Below are 18,082 nucleotides of genomic sequence, written 5' to 3'. Positions count from 1 at the left end.
ATACCATTCAGTTTCTGGCATTTCTTGAGAAGGGAATAATTTCTATAACATAAGCTGCTCTTTGGCAGTTTTACATGAGACTATTCTCTTTGAGATTATACATCTTTCTTGTTTCCTGATTTTTAGCTCAAGCATTACTTTTTTAAAAGGCCTTTCATAAAGCCCTATATGTCTCCAAGTTCTATTACTAATTACTTGAACTGCTCACAATACATTATGAGCCTACTTAACCTTTGTTTTTAGTATACCTCAGATAAATGGAAACTATCAACTGTTCTTGCTTTCGTTCTTGCTGTTGTTCTTGCTGTGTGACTTGGATAATTGTTTATTCATAATTATTAACAAATGAGCCTATGGGATGTTAGAAAATATTAATGTAAACAAATCAAATGTTTCCTAATTTTTAGATGCATATATAAGGTCAAAGAACTTAGACAACTCTGATTTATTTATATTTTGATATACAATACTCTCTATAGAAAGATTTTCAGAAACACAAACCTTCAAGACCTTTATTAATACTTTATCCACAAGAGCATTCTCGTTTTTCCCCTCAGACTCAACATAACTACCCAACTTTGTTGTTCTGTTATCTGTTATTGGCTGTGACAGGGACCTCTCAAATTATGTGTCTTGTCTTTCACACATACTTGATGTGATATGTTCATTGCTATCTCTTTGAAATGCTCTTGAGGCTTTATTCCCATTAGCCACAGTGTGCATTCAAAAGTTAGTTAAGCCATAGCTTCACCAAATGTGAATTTTTAAATTTCTCAATTGAGATGACTGCTTTCTTCTCCACAGCCTTGTGAGTACACTATCAATACTTATTACTCAGTATTTATTGCTGTTTTTCCTTCCTCTTATACAAAGTTATAAACAAATCTAAAGTTCTTATACATAGCATATTATCTGGGTCAAGTTTTATGCTTGACATATGCAGATGATATTTTAAAAATGTTTATGAATACAAAACACTGGGTTCTACTTAAAGAAATATGTAATTGAGAAAAAAGTAATATAAACATGGATACAAAAATATTCGTTTTGGTTTCTCATTTCTACATATCAGAAATGTATTACAGGTCTTTTGAATACGGTCGCTTTTGAACAGTGCAACTATCTAAAAATGTGTTATTATTTTTCATTGTCACTTTGAAAATTGAGAAAGAGAAAATTTATCTGTTTTCCTGGTTTCTAAGCCTTGGTTTTATTGAGAGCAGAATTTGAATAACACAGTAGGAAATAAAACTGTATTAATAATACAAAGTAGGGAAACAAGAGTGGGAGAGCTATAGACAGAAATTGGAAAATAGAGTCATATACAGTAGCATCACTGAGCTTATCGGAATGTCATATCAAGTGTACTCAATCTGGAACTTTTGGATCCTCTTTTAAGGAGCTTTATATTGAAAGCATTTTATTTTTATCTATTAAAGGAGAGAAAAAATGGAAGAATTGCCCATGGGCTCATGTAAGCTATTGGTCAAATGTTTTTCCACATCTGTTTCAGGATTGAGCCAGTAGGGTATACACTTAGGGGAGGGATGCAAAGTTTGGTTTATTTGATTTTCTTTGAAATCATTTGAAGCATGCATGTAGCTCATGTTGCCAACAGTCCTGCAGAACGGGTGGTAAGTAAGACTATTTGAGAGACCAGTGAAACAAATTTGATCTATGTAATAAGTGGTGAAATTCTGATTCAAATGCCGGCTGTTTGGTTCCAGATGGGCAAAAGAAAAATTCTGTAAGGAGGAACACTGATTTTGCTCTTCCAAGACTAAACAATTAGTTCAAGTAAGTTTTCTGATACTGCAAATTTTCTAAGGTACATAATTATATTATTCTTGTATATGCCCAAATGTTTTCTGGATTTCTATAAATATAATTTGATAGCGATAAAGAAGTTTTGAAAGTACTGTAGATTTGGAACAGGTATGGGTGCTCAGTAGGCTAATCGTTTACCTGGAGAGTGGCATCCCATGTGGGTTCTGGTTCTAGTGCTGCCTGTTTCACTTATGATCCTGCTTCCTGTCTGTGACACAGGAAAGCAGTAGAGGACTTGCCCAAGTCTTTGGACTCCTACAGTGCCATGAGTGTTCTAGATGACTCTCCTGGCCTCAGATTGGCTCAATTCTGACTGTTGTTCTGGCCATTTGGGGAGTGAACCAGCAGAGGAAGGTCTCTCTCTGTAAAATACCTCTCAAAAAATTTTTTTAAAAAATGAATTAAAAAAAGATCTGCAAAGTTGTCATTCTTTCATGTATCATCTTTTGCATGAGAATGTGATGAACTTTTGGCAAAGGAAAAGCTAACAGGACTTGCATCATTTTTACCTCAAACACCATTCTTAATTTTCCTACTGAAGTTAATGTGAGGGCAGTATCTTTCAAAAAACACTGTTGATTGGATACCACATTGATTTTGTTTTTTAGATGTAGTCTACCACAATTGTTATTTAAACATTTTATATTCAATAGAAATAGAAAGACTTCATGGTGTCCCATTCCTAATTTTCCCATTAAGACCAAAAGGAAAAAATATGGCTGCTATATCACCACCTTGAGGGAGTTCTCTAATGGGAATAAGCCCATTCTAAATGACAAAGTAATGATTTTAATTTACTTGACAATCATATTTTTTAAACATATTTTTATTGCATTTCATTTTTTTAAAATTAATTACATTGCATTATGTGATATATTTTTTATGCACTGGGATTCCCCCCACCCCTCCCCACACCCTCCCCCCATGGCGGATTGCTCCACCTTGTTGCATTTCCATAATTCAAATTCAGTTGACATTCTTTCATTGGAGGTATTTACCAAGCATAAAGTCCAGCATCTTATTGTCCTGGTAAGTTCAATGGCTTGTTGGTGAGACCATCTCTGTTCTGAAGGTAGAGCCGGCAGAGTATCATCCCAATCAATTAAAAGCCCCAACATAATATTTCCAACCATTTACAACATTGTGACATTAGTTGACATGGTATTGATTAACCAATATGTTACTAGGAAAATGCAGGTTCTCACCACAACCTGTGACTTCTTCATAGACATTTCAATTTTGGTTTATATTCAACTGTGTTCTATACACCTTAAAATGGGCTATAGATTGCTATTCAGCTGTCTCCTGTCTATTTTAATTTTAGTCTTTAGCAGTTTATAGCATTGAAGCATGTTTTTGCTGAACCTGGCTGCTTTTCAGGTGGTCTAACTCTATAATTCTAACAGGATATATGTGAATTGTTTAGGTGAGCATGTTTAGGAGGGGTGTGCAGAGAAATCTTCCATACCCCAGTGAGGAGTAACTAATCTTTGTGTCCCACCCAGTGAGTTATAAGTGCATCCACGCTGACCATTTCCTGTCTGTTTCTAAGCTTTTCTTGTTGTTGTCTGTCTATCTATTCTAGTTTTGTTTGTTTGTTTGTTTTGAGGGGTTTCTGGAGCGCTCCTGATGGTTATTATGAGAGGGGGTGGGGACCCAAAATTGGAAGCAGGCGAGGACCAGAGAAAGCTCCTCTCTCTAGTCCTGAAGGAAGTTTACTGTTCTTCTGTTTCTGCGGACCGCTCAGGGATCCTGGTTGTTGTTCCAATGACCTTGGATCCTGCAAGGCAGGATTTGGGCTTCTTCCATTCCATGTGGTAGATCCAAATGGGAGTGGGTGACCTCAGAGTTCTTGGTCTCCGAAGGCACTCCATTTCCCCGTGGTCTCCTTGGCAGTAGGGATGTAGTCCTGGGTGCTCAGACTGATAGTCCTTGGTGAGGATCTAGGAGTCTTCAGGTTTGGGATAAAAGCCTCCTTCTGTCTGCCTACTCCGCTCTGGGGACCCCTCCCTGCTCTATGCACATGACCTCCTGTTAAGAGGTTGTTAGGATTACTCCTGGACAATCATATTTTTATCTCCAATTTCATCATAGAAATTTCTTGTACAATTTTTAATTCCATGTTATGGAAATTTTAAAATTTTAATCTTTTGCATAGTAAAAACAAAGCTATATTTCCCATTGCATTCTCTTGAGTCATGCAAAATAATATTTTGTTACTCAAAACCCTATTTTTTGTTAATTATTTTTATTTTTTATTTTTACCTAGTTGATTAGGGTGATAATTGTCAAGGGCTACAGGAAGGTGGATGAGATCACCATTTCCACATTCTGTTTTTCCTATCTGGGGGAAGAGGGGCGACAAGGTGAGAAGCCACACCCAGCCTCCCAAATGCCTCTGCACCCTGGGATGGAGCACAGCCATCTAATACCACCCTAGGGTACCCAATGTGGAGCATCCTCTGAGGGTCCTACTCATGAAGCTTTGACAGTTCATAAGTTCCAAATTACTTCTGATCATGCTACTCGAAGCACAATGAAATCTTTCTAAGAATCCACTGATTGACATAGTCCACCTTAGAGTCTCCGTTTGCCCAGGTATTCACTGCCAACACTTGGCTGGAGTAGTTAATCAATTTGTACTGTTCTCTGCACTCTGTTGTGGTACCAGGTGTCCTCTGCTGGCTCCAATGCATTGCCATATCCTCCATGTTCAGCTGGATATGCTGTCCATTACTCCATCTATGGCACTGAGGAGACCCAGCTCTGACACATGCATTCCACGGTCAGACCATGGAACTTCCAATTCTCTCCATGGTTGGGGTTCAGCAATTCAATTGGGGAAATCCCCATAGAAACTTCATCTGAGGTGATCTCAGACCTAATTCTTATGTGTGCTTGCCAATACAAGGTCCGGCACAATCTGTTGCCCCAATCTGCTTATGCACATGTTAGTGATTGCAATTGCTGGGTCAGTTCTGCCTCCAGCCTTGTCTTCTACACAAACCAATGAGCATTGCAGCCCAGCCTAATCTGGCTCACTACACACTAAGCTTTGCAATGTCCTGGGGAAAGCAATGGAAAATAACTCAAGTTTTTGAGTCCCTGCAACCCCCATGGGAGATCTTTATGGCGCTCCTGGTTTCTGTTGTTCACCTGACTTGTCCCTGGTCATTGCAAAACTGTAAAAAGATCAGTTCAATAGCAATATAGTACAGATATAAATATATGTGTGCCTAATTCCAGAGTATTCATTTTTATAATACAAATGTCATTGAATCTAAAAAGATAACACATAAAATGGTAACAGTGAGGAACATCAGTGAACAAATACTTCAAGCAAAATCAGGGTTAAATTATACTCTAGTTCAAATGGGCCTTACAGACATCACGTAGCATTTCATGCAAAGTTGCAGAGTACATGTTGTCCTCCTTAGTATCTGGAAAATGCTCTAGGGTAGACCTTGTATCTCACAATACAAGTAGTGAATCTCACAATACAAGTCTCCGGAAACCTTTTTTTTTAAAATTAATTTAAATAATGTATCTTACTTCATAAAACAAAATAAAATATAAAAACTAGCAATATGACTTTGGAAATTGTACAAACCCGTAGAACCTGAACAATTTGTTCTTGAGGAAGTATGAAATTGTTAATGAGTCAAAAGGAAAATTTAAAAAATTATATTAACTCAGGGTAAGTCACCTCTTAATGTTAAGCTACTACCGGTAGTGCTGGCCTCTCATATAGACACCAGTTTCAGACCCAGCTGTCTAATTTATGATGCAGGCCCCCTGCTAAAGCACCAGAGAAAACAGTAGAAGATGGTCAATGAAAATTCTATAATGAAAATTATGAAACATTTATGAAAGATTGCTCAAGTCAAAAGCAACTGGAAGAAAACAACATGTCCGTGGATTGGAAGATGTTAAATTGTTAGACTGTTAAAATGTCAACTTTGCTGACAGTAATGTACAGGTCACACCTAATATCCATTAAAACAGTAAGTATATTCTTCACAAAAAAAGAAAAAAATCCTAAAATTCATATGGAAATGTTGGACTCTGAGTATCAAAATGTTATTTTTTTTGCTTGTTTGCTGATATTGCTTATTTCATTTTAAATTTATTTGATTTTCATAAAGTAAACTAATGATTTTCACAATACAGATTTAGGAGCAAAGTAATACTCCACAACGTATCCTCCCTTCCATAAATGTTCCCATCAGTTCCTCTTTTAAAAAAATTTTCTTTTTATAATGGCATACATTCATTTCCCTTAACGACAATAAATTTAACCTTCCATTAGTAATTTAATAAATCACAAGTAGGAAACAGACACAGTTCCTCAAGCGTATAGATTAACAACAATCAAATCTCAAAATGCCAATGTCACACATATAGAAAACATTTTTTGGTACTCTGTATTTTTTGAGCTAGCTTATTTTACTGAACTACATATGGTTTGAATCCTTTCATAAAGTAAAACTACCAACAGGGTAAAATACACTTTGTAAAAAGCCAAATACCATTCAAACTGTGCCATATTTTTATATAAAATGTATTTTCAGTGAAGTCACAAATATGTTCCTGATGCTAAGTTCTGACGTGGGAAGAAAACTAGATGTCCCAAAATGGAAAGTTTATTAAAGTCTTAGAAAGATTGCTCTAACTGAACTTGATCTGATGTAAGTAGAATCAGGACAGCAGCTGGGAGAAAGAGCACATGGGTGAGGGCAGTAATTCTTACCCTTCTGGCTGAGTTAGTTCTACAAACTGTACTTTCTACTGCCATTATTTGAAGGATGAGTAAGAAGTCATGACATTCACGAAACATATTTCTTACAAAATCCTTTTTGGTGCCAGACACATATACATATTTTTTCTTCAAGACAGACTGATCTGGTAATCATGACAATGTATCACATTTGCTTGACCTTTTTGAGCTACAAATATTGAGAATATTTGGAAAAACATGAAAACTTTTCAAAGTAAATGTAATAATTTGTCTGGAAAATTTAAAGATAATGAAAATTCATTGTGTGTGTGTTTAAGTTATGCCTTTTTTTTTTTTTAAAGATTTTTTTTATTATTGGAAAGCCGGATATACAGAGAGGAGGAGAGACAGACAGGAAGATCTTCCATCCAATGTTTCACTCCTCAAGTGAGCCGCAACGGGCCGGTACGCACTGATCCGAAGCCGGGAACCAGGAGCCTCTTCCGGGTCTCCCACGCGGGTGCAGTGTCCCAAAGCTTTGGGCCGTCCTCGACTGCTTTCCCAGGCCACAAGCAGGGAGCTGGATGGGAAGTGGAGCTGCCGGGATTAGAACCGGCGCCCATATGGGATCCCGGGGCTTTCAAGGCGAGGACTTTAGCCACTAGGCCATGCTGCCGGGCCCCAAGTTATGCGTTTTTAAAAGACATACTTTTATACAACTTGATTAGTTTTCACATATGGTAAGACCACACCATCTTCACAAGTAAGTGAATAAAGTGCTCAAAAACTCAATGGATTCCCCTGTCCATTTTGTATTGTTTCGTTTTAATACACCTTAATAGAAAATGAAGATTTTGGCTTTTTTTTTTTTAGCAGAGGGGAAAGAATACTTCCAACCTCATCCTGAGTTTGATTTCCTTGTGTTTTACTTGTGCTACCTTAAAGACCAGTGGTATTGGCATCTTCTCACTGGCACTTGAAGTCTCTTCAATGATTACTACTCTGCGTACTTGAAATTGAATTTTTTGTGATGTTATTGAGCTGCATGATTTCTTTGTGTATTCTAGATAACAGTCTTTTATCAAAAGGATGGTTTGTACAATTATCTCCCATTTGTGGGCTGTCATGTCACCCTGGAAGCATGTTTAAGTTATAGAAGTTTTCTTGCTTTTTATTTTTTACGAACATAAAATTTATCTGTTGTCTTCATTGTGCTTCTTATGTTCCTGATTTCATATGAGAATCCATGGTCACAGAAATACGTGTTGTCCAAGAGATATTGTAAGAATTGTGTAATTTTTCTTTTCCAAAGTAAATCCTGCTTTGCAAGCTAAAATTAAAAAGTAAAAAAAAAAAAAAAATAGGTTTTAGCTCCCAAAGTTAGCTCTGTGATCCATCTTAAGATTTTTGTGTATAGAATGAGCTATGTCTTAGTATGAGTGTACTGTAATACTTGAATCACAAATATATATTTGGCAATTTTCCACAGCTCCTGGCATAGAATAGCTAAAAAATTCAAAATCTTCTGAGGAATGGATATCCTTTTATTGTGACTTTTACATTATCATCGCCTCATTCCATGTTTGTCCATCCTCTCTTCTTCCCAGTGGCAAGTGAGGGAACATTTGGATTGTTCTATTTCTCAGTGTTTATTTCAATAATCTTGAATCATGGAAATTTGGGAAAAAATATTATTTAAAAAGTAGTACTAAGTAGTTACTTCTTTTTAACCAAATAAAAAGTTTTCATAATTTCATCATTTTAATGAAAACAGCTTGGCTGATTTTGCCTATAACATTCCTGAGAACACTTTGATTTATGAGGACAGTAGATATTTGCTTCACATTCGAACTCTTTGACCAATGTGCTGTGTGATCATCACGCTCACAAGGACATAGCTGACTGATAATTTCTACAGGAAAAAATAATGAAAGAGAGAACACAAGTTCATATTTGATTCTAATAATGCATTTCTGTTTTATGTCTAAATAAATTATAATTAATCAGAATGAAAATTGAATATTCCAGAGAAGAGTAAAACTATCACTCTTTTTTTTTTCTCCAAAAGCCTAAGTACACTTGTGTGCAGCTGCGGGGGAAAAAAAAAAAGACATTCAAAGACTCCGAACAGGCATGTCTCAATAAGACATCCTACTGTTCCAGAAAATGCCTCAACAGAAAGGTCAGTTTTTAAGAAATCACTCAAAGGAATAAGCCAAACTTAAAAGAAATTTGTCTGGGATCCTAGGTAACCTTACTTTGCCCCTTCTGAGTTGATTCTGTTTCATGTCAGGGGCACACTAGACAAGTGGGTGGGAAAGGCAAGGGTGATTGGAACTTTATTGGCTGATCCATCACGGCCATTCTTAGTTATATTTTGTCTATTGTCAACACTTCAAATAGAAATTGTGATATGGGTATTGCCAGTGAGAGGTTTGGAAAATGCATGACATCAATGGCTCCCTCCTTTTACCTCCTCTTCTCCCATCCTCTTTCCAAGAGTATATAGGAGCTTATTATCGAGATACTGTACGGGAAAGTGTGTTCAAACTAAGAGTTCCCTCCCAGCCTCATTGTTACCTTATTCAATGGTATCCTGGCATTTTTCAACGAAGCCTTTGATGGTTAGTTTAATTTAATATTCCAACTCCAGGAAGTGCAGTAGAGCATTTAAAATGCAAGTCATTTATTTCACATATTCAGCACATTTGCAATATAATCTTTTGAATATTTCAATATACTAGGTAACTAGAAAAATCTGTCAATTTAAAAATGTTAAAAAAGACAGGTTTCCTCTTTATAGCAATACAATGTTTTAAGAGAAAATACATTCTTTCAATTCTTTAATTCTTTCTACTTCCAATTCTTGTCTCCCACTATGAAAATAACTTTCCTCTATCCTGGTACAGATGTTGGAGATTTTCTTAATATTATTGATTTTATACTATGTTAATACAGTGATTTAAAGCATCGTTTAAGGGCTAGAGTTTTGTTACTCTTTATAGATACTTACATGTACAGTTGGAAAACACATACCTGCATTTACAGTCATTCATCCAAACCCATGAGCTCTACATGTTCAAATAATGTGGGTCAAGAATATTAACTATAATAATGCATCAATAAAATACGAATACATGACAATATAAAGACTACTTCTAATTTATACTATAAATTTAGAAATGACCTAAGTAATCTAAAGATAACCTAAAGTATTTGAAGTGAAATAGACAGATAGATACATGGATTTTATTCAAATATATATCTCATGTTATATACAGTACTTGCATAACTGCAGATTTTGTAATTTGTAGGGGTTCTGGAAGAAATTTTATGAATATTAAGAGATATATTTTTAAATAAATATTTTAGATGACTCTGCTCTCATACCTAACTAATGGTATTTTCAATCTAATTGTTAAGTTAGAAAATATTAAGAAATGTACAATTCTGTTTTTAAATTCTAATTCCATAATTTATTAATTCGATAAAATCACTTTATTCTAGTGACTAATTTGCTTCATTTTTAAATGCCTTGCAGATTGGGGAGATTTATTAGGTAACAATGATGTGTCCAATATGCTGACTAGCATAATACATGTGCACCATGATCATTAAGTAATGTTTGGTGGACTATTGGAAAAGATACAACCATTCCGTTCCCTGGGCAACACTCACCCAGTATCCCTGGCTTATTCTTTCAAATAACCTCAAGACTCATGTTTAGTGTAGTCATCAGATGCTTTACCTGTTGTAACAGTTAAAACTCCATGCATCTTAACACCTCAACCATTTGTTTTCTGCTTTAGGCTAAGACTACATTATTGCAAGCACTCTACTCCTCCCTAAATTCTCTCTATCACATAGTCCTCAGCATTTGAGGGGGAGGAGAGGAGATGTTTGCAACATTTTATGTTTGAAATTATCTAAATACGAGCCATAGCTGGTAAGTAGAGCTTACAGTCATTGTTAGAAAAGCTGTGTAGATTAGTAGAGATAACTCATGGTTGCTGAATATGCATATACTCCTGAATATATACTCCTGAGTGTTTGTATACTACTGGAAGCCTAACCTCCAGTGTGGTGGTGTTTGGAGTTGGGTCTTTGGGAGGTAATGAAGGCTAGATGAGAACATTGTAATGGAGACCCCTTGTAAAAGATGACAAGCCCAAAGCTCCTTCTCCATGTCATGTGGGATGCAGAATAAACATCGTCATATGAACACATGGACGTGTCCCCTCACCACTAACGTGACCATGTAGGAACCCTCATCTTGAACTCGATTTCAAAGCCTGCAGAATTTTGAGACATATGTTTGCATCATATAAGCCATTTAGAATACACTATTTTATCCTAGTAACCTAATTTATAACAGTTGTGTTTTAAAGACCATACTTTGGCAATCTCTTAAACAGATCTCTTGGTCCCAGTAGATGCACCTCTCTTGTACTGCCTTGAGACTCTCATTTTAGTTTCTATCCAGAAGATGATCTGCATTCCTCTCAGCTCTCCATATTCTCTTTATAACCCCAAAATACATCTTAGTAGACCAAAGGTAATTCTTTACCAATGTTCTCTTTCAGATTACTTATAGTAAAAATCTCAGACTTTGATTTTTATTTCACCAAAATAAATCAAGTCCATTTGATCCCCTGTGCTTAGCTTTGGGGTTTCTAAATCAGAGTTAAAACTAAGCTAGTCTCCTTTAACTTTCTCAACAATAAATCAGACAATAAACATTTGTTTCTTCCTGAAGTCCTTACCTCTTACACAAAGAGAAGGGAGGATGATGACTTATCTTCACAAACATTTTTCTCTCTAACCTCTTTTTAGATCCTTGATCCGAGTTATCCAAGACACATGGAAACAGCTCTCACAGCCATTTAAAGCATACAAAGAGGACAATCTATCGGTGCTCACTGTGGCATTGCATCATTAATCCTGAACTTCAGTCAAAATTGAAGATGAAGATTCCATTCTAGAATCATATTAAGGTTTGGCACCAGACAGGGCTACATAATTTAAGAAATCTAATATAACACAAAAATGTATATCTTCCTGATAACACATTACTAAGATTTTCAAGATGATAACAGCAGAAAATTAACATGCCATCTTCACATGCAGTCCTATGTGATAGCACAGGCTAGATGCCAATAACTCAGCTATAAAAAACAGATGAAAGAAGATGTTATTGTTGTTAGTCGTCAGTTCACTTTTCTCAGTGGTGCCTGCCTGGCCTTAGCATCACTAAGACCATTACTAATAATCCATTATCAAAATTCCCACTGTGGCATATTTGTATGTGTTTCAGAATTGATTTCATGCTGAAATAAAAAATAAGTCAATGTAGACAAGAGTAGACTTTCCCATTATTAAATGGCTACTTCTCTCAGAAAATTCAGTTCTTAATATCTTTAATAATTTATTTTTCCCAATTTCATTCAATGGATAAGTAAGGGTGGGTGTAAATGTCATAAAAAGTCTATTAACTCTTTTACTAAATTTATTGTTTTAGCTTTGAAAAAACAAGAGCAGCAATGAGACAAAAACTTAAAGCGGTAGTAAAGAATACTGAGGATAAAAGTAAACTGTGATCTCTATTAAATATATAATGTCTGTTGTTACTTCCATTAAAGCATTTTGTAAAGGGAGAAAATAAGATATTTCTTGGAAGGGGAAGTTTCTAATTCAATGGCACAGCATCTAACACCCTGGAAGTCAGGTTCAGCAGGAGCTCATTGAGCAGCACTGGGATGAGACACTGCAGATACCATCCATCTCTGTGACACACGCAGGGACTCATTGTGCGGCTGCCAGAATCAGTCGGCTGGGATGAGAATGTCACAGAATACAGAAATGATGGAGTGATGTCGTTGGGCTTGTTATCGCTCTTATCTATGAATAGCTGCGTAAGGCAGCTTGGCCAATGTTATCTTGTGAGATGAAGAATTGAAGGCTTGGCCCATGATCATGACAATCAATACAGGCAGTCAAGGAGTTAAATAAAGAATTTTCAAGGAATTTGGGCACTCCATGTCTTAGTGTTTTTAGACAGTGTTTTTTATGTAAACGCTGAGTCATCAGCTCAGCTGCCTCTCAAGATTCATGATATTCTTGTCTCCCCCATTCCTTGAATTCTAAACCAAGATGATAACGCATGCTTGATAGACAACTTCACTGCGAAACACGGTTAAAATGTGGAGTATGTGTAACAGTGGACTTGTCCAGAGCAAGAAACTCCCACTTATGGTTTCATGCTGGAGGCTTGTCATGGACAAAAGGAGAAAAAAAACAGAGTACATATCACAAGTGCCCTGAAATAGACAGAGCCTCTAAGAATAAGAGGGCTGAGCAGATAAACAGAGCAAACTGGGGCAGTACAATCACCTGTGATTCTATAAGCAAAATGTGAGTCCAGTTTGGAATGAGGCTATGCAGACTGATACATTTTCTCACTTCATTTCCATATCTGTGAACTTGAAATTTATAAAACATTGATCCAATCTTAAAAAGATATCATACCGTATAAATTTTCCTCCATTCATCTCTTGGCATATAGTTTTAAAAATTACTTCTGGGGAAGAAGACAATTAGTGTGAAATTTATCAGAAGGCGTCTCAACCTGTCCTCCAATCTCCAGCCAGGAACTCCTTGGAAAGAGGCCATGCAACTCTCATTATGTGTTAGGCCATGGCCTATTTTTCCAGGCTGTTGTATAAGGCAAATCCATTGCCTCATTTCTCATAGCCTCTCTACAAAAGAAAAAAGCAGACGGATCTTCCCAAACTCAGACAGAATGTTATGCACAGCCAAGTGGGCTGAAAAAGCACGCTGCCAAATTGGCTTGCACTGCTTCATGGATCGCTCTCTTTCCAGAGTTTCAGCAATAACAATAAAGATGCTGACCCCAATAAATGCAAGAGGGGCCTTGTGTTCTTCTATTTTGATGGAACCAAGGCTCTGAAAAGCAAGCAGGAGATATTTCCCTCGACACACAGTGATTCTCACAAGTATCAGAGAGAGGTCTGTAAATCAACATTTCAAAATGCATATCTGAGCCAGAAGAACTTTGTCAGATAGATAAACATTGAAATGGCCCAAATTACCACACACAAGTCAATTCACTTACATGTGCAGAGAGGTCCTAGGACAAGCTGTACTGCTAATACATCATCAGCATTCCTCATAAGCATGATAGGATCATCAAAATGCTAAAAAATATTTAGTAATAGCCATTCTTTCCTGAGCACTAAGTTTCTGGCATTGTGATTGGTTTTACATATTTTATCTTATTCTTACCACAACTCTGAAATCATTCCAGCTTTAGAAATGAAAACACTGAAGTTCATAGAAGTTCAGACACTTGTTCCAGCTGAACATGGTCAAGTCAGCACTTGACCTCAATACATGTTTCTATTACTACTCTTCTCTTTGCTACTTCTGATCACTTTCTTCTCTTGCTACTTGGATCACTTTCAATCGCCTTTAAAATGAACAGTGTATTGCTATTCATTCTCACAGTTTTCATCAGCACTTCCCGTGTGGAAAGCAATGAACTTCAATATATTGATTTGCATTTGGTGTTTAGAGAATCAAAAAAGTAAACTTCGAAGTTTTAAAATAAGAGAAACACTGTAACAGACTGTTCATACTTCAGACATTTCCCTTCTCCTAGTGGTATTCTTTCTGTTTCTCAGCAATCAATACTTCCCCGTCCCTCTCCTGGCTCTCTTTTCCCTGTCCCATCACACTCTGTCATTTGATCACAAAAATCCTTATGTTCATGCAGCACGATGTGAAGCCAGGCTCCCATCTGCCCTCTTTTCTCATAGACCGAGAGCAAGGCTTTCAGATTGTAAGAATCATATTCCTAGTGGCTGCAGGGCTTCTGACAGTGGCCAGGAGATTGGAAACTCTACAACCTCAAAACACTCCATCAAGCCATTCAGCCACTGGCATTTCACATAATGCTACATGATTAAAGACCACGAAGGTTAAACATTCTAACCAGACACATATGTCTAGCAATAGTCTTTTGAAAGCCACCATTCTGAGGAACCATCTGGACATTCCAGGTGATCTCCATGCCTACTGATGGTAGTTTACGCCATTGTACATAACAGTTTGGGCAAACCAGCAGAGAGTTTGTTTGATGGCCCCCTTTGTTTTAGTTTCTTTAAGAGGAGAGCCAAAGATTGACTTCATTTCCATCAAAAGAATATTAAGTTACACAAGACAAGATTGCCTTGGCTCTTCAAGTGTGTTAGAAATTGGAACTTGTTCTTTAACATCATAAGGTTTCACATTCCACTTGAGACGCTGAATACTAAGATATAAAACAGGGAGCATATTTTGAAATTATACAAAGACAAGTTTTTGTGGAACCTAAAATAAGAATATTCAAATAGCAACAGCTGTAAAAGATTTGAGTGAACTACATGGCTTTCAAAGAATGAGATACTCATAACATCAGAGATTTAAAGGAAATGTTAGTAATTATTTTTCCACCAAACTCTTTACTTAGAAAAGAAAAAGAGACAAAGGCTTACAGTTTGAAGGTTCAGTCTAAGAGTCTAAGAATTCTACCTTGTAGAACAGAACATTTTCATTGACAAAGAAAAATTGCTCAGAATGATCAAGTTACAATTCAAAGTATAGATTGGAGAAGGAAAGTTAATATTAACGTTATTTATGTTTAATTTTTTAAATTTATTTGAAAGTCAGAGTTAGGGGTTGAGAGACAGAGAGATCTTCCATGAATTGGTCCACTCAAGATGACCAAAACAATTATAGCTGGATCAGGCTGAAAACTAATCTCCCACATGGATGCTATTGGCCCAAACACTTGTGGCATCTCCTGCTATCCATCAAGGCCATCATGGAGGTCTGAATTGGAAATGGAGCAGCTGTAACACAAACGAGCACTCAAGTGGGTTGTTGCTGTAGGTGGTGGTTAATCTTTTATGCTAAAACCTTAGCCCCACAAAATTAATGGTTAATTCCAGTGCTTTATGATTTCATGTCTAACTACTCAAGGAAAATGTCATAATCCTGCTCATCAACAACATACAAACCAACCTAAGGATCTATTCCCTAAAAATCTGTACAAACAGAGGTTATCATTTGTGAAAAAGAAATAAAAATCATGCAATGGGAGACACCTGACATGTAGTTAAGGTGTCTTTTATATCGCTAAATTCCACTTCAGGTATTGGTAAATCTTCACTACTGACTCTATTCTGCTTGTCCATACCCCGGAAGGCAGCACTGATGGCTGGATAGTTGTGTCCCTGCCAAGCACATGGGACACCTGGATTGAGTTGCCTGTGCCAGATTTTGCTTACTCCTTCTATGGCTGCAGTAAGGGAATACGGAACACACCAGCAGGTAAGAAATCAACTTGTCTCTCTGCTTGTCTCTGCCTGATGAGTGAGAAAAATATTTTAATCAAGAAAAAGTACTCAGAACACATCACATCAGTAGAGACCTACAAAACAAATCCAAATACATTTATCTGCATATATGTACATTTCTAAATAAAGTTGTAGATACATAAGTCAAACACAGTATTACCCAGATAATTTTATTTAATTAATAAACAAGCCCTATACCAAACACTGGCTCTACTTTAAAAATATTTAATACATGTATTTTCTATGCAGTGCATTACTTTATTTTTTTTGAATTTTTATTTTGAATTTTTGAATTTTATGGTACAATTTCTTAGAGTCTGGGATCTCTCCCACCCCCAAGTACACTGATTTCTTAGGAACATTTAATTTCACTGGAACATCACTGATTTCTTTTTCTTTTTTTTTTTTTTTTTTTTTTTGAGATGCAAAATGTACTTATAGTTCTCTGTAGTAGAACACCCCATTTGTTGATTTAATATTTGAGGTTATGGATTCTTTAAGCTAAACCCTGGACAGAGAGCATTAATACTATTAAGGATCACTTAACGAATGGAGAATGTTTTATTCTATCTTATGTGAAGAATTAGATGCTATATTGGGAGTTGTGAATTTGAGGCTTATTGCACAAACAGAAACTTAACCTTAGTGAAAACACAGGGCATGGGGTTAATAGAAGAGTTGTGGAATGAAGAGCATAGGCTCATGAAAATATTTGGTGTTCCCATTCATACACAGTGAAAGCTTTTACTGTGATTTCCTCAAAAATTTTTTATATGACTGTACATAAATGTCAATATTTCTTGAAATTATCAGTCTCACTCATTCTGACGATAAATCTCATATTTCATGTTACACATTTTTACTTTCTTTTCTGATACATAGGCTATCTTTACATTTTACCTAATTATTTTCATAGGGTAAGCACAAAGCTTTTTCTAATTTATACTAAATATTATGATCCACGTCTTTAAAAAAATATAAATTGCCTAGTTTGGGTCATAGTTAGTCACTGTATTTTTTTTAAATGAGTTAACTTAGCTCTGATGACTACAGTGTGTCAAGAAAGTTCTAATTCCATAGGTATGGATCATAAAATGCATTATCTCCTGATAGACTATGAGTTGAAAACATTACTTCCTCATCCTATGCCAATGTGCTGTCATTAGTATCACCAAAATCTCCATTTATAGTCTCCATTAATTTGCCAGTTTGGTCAAAAAGCCCTGTCTCTTTATATTAATCCCCTTCCTCCTTTAATTTCTACACACAACGCCAAGAAATGTGGATTACATCAGGTTCCAAAAAAAAAAAAAAAAAAGAAAATCCAGGTAATAACCCTTTCGATGTAGGCCCTGCTGAGAATAAGAACTTAGGCCCAAGTTAGGCCTTTGATGTTTCAATAGGTATTCAAAAGACAATTTAAAGCTCCAAGATTTCCATAGTCACTACACAAGTTTTCTCTGTGAGTGCCAAGTCTGTAAGCTATGACAGTTCATTTTACAGTTTTGTAATTTAAAGGAAAATATAGACATCATTATTGCTGGTCTGTAATGGCATGATCTTTGCAAAGTAACCGAATGTTTAGTGCATTTTATTGTGTTGGCTTTTCTCTAGATACTTTCATTCTTTTGTTACAAATTAATTGAAAAGTAAGAGCCAGATTATGAATAGATTTTTTTTTTCTTTTCCTATGTCTGTGGCCAAATGGCACTACACCCAAAAGAACTAAGCCCTGGTTGTTATTTAACTAGTGATCCTAAGGGTGTTGATAGCATATCAATTTTAAAATAACACAAACTAATCTTGCTTTGTTTATTATCTTGCATGACTGTATAGAGTAGGACTCAAAATGATTAATTTAATGGAAATGTTTGATCCCAGCTCTACTAGACCTTCCAAAAGTGTACTATTTATGCAGATCCACATATGATGGTATAATAATATATTTCTTTATTTCAAGGTTGGTACACTTGCATAAACAATGTTTCAAAATCAATCAGACATACTCAAAGTGCTCTGGTGTAAGAAGTGCTGAAGGCTTCCTTTATGCATTATTTTAGCCAGAGTAATGAATATTGTATGATCCTTTAATGTTGAGGTAGTTTTGTACTATTTTTGTGCC

At 36.0% G+C, this 18,082-nt stretch overlaps 1 long non-coding RNA gene across 1 annotated transcript in view; it reads left to right on the top strand.

Moving 5' to 3' along the window:
* Positions 1 to 717: 717 nt before the first annotated feature.
* The window catches only part of LOC131479908 (uncharacterized), a 51,819-nt gene continuing 34,454 nt past the window's right edge, over positions 718 to 18,082 (top strand). Inside the window, exon 1 of the long non-coding RNA XR_009245160.1 lies at positions 718 to 808. This is a non-coding gene — a long non-coding RNA (uncharacterized LOC131479908). The remainder of the gene's footprint in view (positions 809 to 18,082) is intronic.

Source organism: Ochotona princeps, chromosome 3 (genome assembly GCF_030435755.1).
Source record: "Ochotona princeps isolate mOchPri1 chromosome 3, mOchPri1.hap1, whole genome shotgun sequence".
Classification (NCBI taxonomy): Eukaryota; Metazoa; Chordata; class Mammalia; order Lagomorpha; family Ochotonidae; genus Ochotona; species Ochotona princeps.
Note: the sequence above shows the minus strand (reverse complement) of the source record. Positions and strands in the feature narration are given on the sequence as shown.